The following is a 2,500-nucleotide window of genomic DNA, read 5'->3' as shown; positions in this document are numbered from 1 at the left end:
GGCAGACATTTGAAAGATGCGTCGCCGGTACGAGGACCGTGCGATCAGCCCAAAGTTATTCAGAGTCACCAAGGCAAACGGACCGGACGAGCCGACCGATTGGTTTTGATCTAATAAAAGCGTCCCTTCCATCTCTGGTCGGGACTCTGTTTGCATGTATTAGCTCTAGAATTACCACAGTTATCCAAGTAACGTGGGTACGATCTAAGGAACCATAACTGATTTAATGAGCCATTCGCGGTTTCACCTTAATGCGGCTTGTACTGAGACATGCATGGCTTAATCTTTGAGACAAGCATATGACTACTGGCAGGATCAACCAGGGAGCTGCGTCAACTAGAGCTGAGCAGCCGGCCGCCCGGGAGTGTGTCCCAGGGGCCCGCGCGAACACGCAAGCGTCCGCTCAATTATTCTGCAAACAGGAGGAGGCTGAGCTCCCCTGCACAATACACCTCGAAACCCTCTCAGGTCCCGGCGGCGCGCAGCGCCGTCCTAAGTACTTGGTCGGGTTCGAGAGAGGCGCAATCGCCCGGAGTTAGGCGAGTAGACGCTTTAGGTGCGACCACCCGTGCTCCCAACTGAGCTTGCCGCTGCCGACAGAGGCCCGGGAGCGTGCTGTCGTGGCATTGCCGGCGGGAGACAACACGCGCCACCTACGGTGACCGGCAGCTCCAACGCCAGCGCCACAGAAGGGCAAAGGCCCCACGTGGGTGCCGAAGCGAACTCTCCCAGCACAGCGCACGTGCCAACACGTCTGCACAACTGCGATACAAACCACCAGCGAGAACCGCTGGGGCGACCGAGCAGCAGACGGCGTCGCGGCGCCGAGTGCCGGGCGGCGGCGCATCCTCAACGCACACAGTCCTCAGTCGGACCAGCACACTGCAGATGTCCACCGCGCTTCGCACCGGGCCCGCGAGGACCCACTTTGGCCGCCCGGCGCCGCGCGCAGGGTGCCCCGGCGCGCAGCTGCGCCGCCTGCCGCGTCCGTCGGCCGGCGCGCCTGCCACTGGGCGCCCCCACCAGCCGGCTGTAGCGCGTGCGCCCACGCACCGCGCGGCCAGCACGCCGGGCGGCCCCCCCTCACCGGCCGGGGACGGTCCCACCCAGCCACCGCCGCGTATCGCTTCACACACAGATTTGCCCTTACTGATTTACCTCCAGCAACAACAACCGCACCACAATGGGTTTACCAGTTGTTCATTTGCGTAACGTCACCAGCAAACGTAGACGTCCATCCCAGTTTGCAAATGCAACGATTATTGCATACCTGTCTGTTAGGTGCCACGACACACTACGTCTGCCCACATACACGCAACAAAATGTGCACGACTAGAGAACACGTGGGAGGTGGCCCCCTACGTATGCGATGTCCATTACGACACCGACTGTCAACCAGCATCTGTACCATGTCGCAGATGTGGAACGCGGTGCACCATGCTATCACACTGTGTGAGAAGAGACGACTACGTTTGAATACACGCGCCACTACATCAACAGACGGCTCATGCTGATCGCCATCCAGGGCGTCCGTTACTCCCACACGTCTCTATGGCGTACCACACTGCAATGTAGCTGTTATGGGGAGACGGCACGTGGCTGAGTGCACAACATTTGGACCGTATGGTTCGCTGTTGTTGGGCGCAGTCGTTGTACGGTCACACATGTGCCACAGCGTATCATTCAGTACATACGGACCTATGTGCAGTACAATGTGAGGGTTAAGCTTACGACATCAGCGGACAGTGGACACAGGCCGTACCACGACGTAGACTGAGCGCTTCGACATGCGAATGCCAGTGAACAGCTGCGAAGGGCATTGAACACGCAAGCACCTGAACGACCAGCGTGCGAAGGCAGGGGGGGGGGGAGGGGGGGGCGATGTACATCCTGCAGTCGTCCACATTACAGTGTACAGCGGGAGCATGTAAAAAGTAAGCAACACTTGCGAAGTGTTGAACATGAAACGATACACAAGAGGGTGGGCGGTGCGAGTAGCGAACTATATTCAGAGGGTTGTGGTTAGACAACACTAGATTAATGTAACGTGTCATATGCCAATTACAGAGCAGGTTAAGGCACAACGTGGGTTAGGTTAAGGCACAACGTGGGTTAGGTTAAGGCACAACGTGGGTTAGGTTAAGGCACAACGTGGGTTAGGTTAAGGCACAACGTGGGTTAGGTTAAGGCACAACGTGGGTTAGGTTAAGGCACAACGTGGGTTAGGTTAAGGCACAACGTGGGTTAGGTTAAGGCACAACGTGGGTTAGGTTAAGGCACAACGTGGGTTAGGTTAAGGCACAACGTGGGTTAGGTTAAGGCACAACGTGGGTTAGGTTAAGGCACAACGTGGGTTAGGTTAAGGCACAACGTGGGTTAGGTTAAGGCACAACGTGGGTTAGGTTAAGGCACAACGTGGGTTAGGTTAAGGCACAACGTGGGTTAGGTTAAGGCACAACGTGGGTTAGGTTAAGGCACAACGTGGGTTAGGTTAAGGCAC

General features: G+C 57.0%; 1 non-coding gene across 1 annotated transcript in view; it reads right to left on the bottom strand.

The window, feature by feature from the left end:
- The window catches only part of LOC126137999 (small subunit ribosomal RNA), a 1,909-nt gene extending 1,583 nt beyond the window's left edge, over nucleotides 1-326 (bottom strand). Inside the window, exon 1 of the ribosomal RNA XR_007528046.1 lies at nucleotides 1-326. This exon is cut by the window's left edge and continues 1,583 nt beyond it. This is a non-coding gene — a ribosomal RNA (small subunit ribosomal RNA).
- Nucleotides 327-2,500: the final 2,174 nt, after the last annotated feature.

This window comes from Schistocerca cancellata, unplaced genomic scaffold (genome assembly GCF_023864275.1).
Source record: "Schistocerca cancellata isolate TAMUIC-IGC-003103 unplaced genomic scaffold, iqSchCanc2.1 HiC_scaffold_649, whole genome shotgun sequence".
NCBI lineage: Eukaryota > Metazoa > Arthropoda > Insecta > Orthoptera > Acrididae > Schistocerca > Schistocerca cancellata.
Note: the sequence above shows the minus strand (reverse complement) of the source record. Positions and strands in the feature narration are given on the sequence as shown.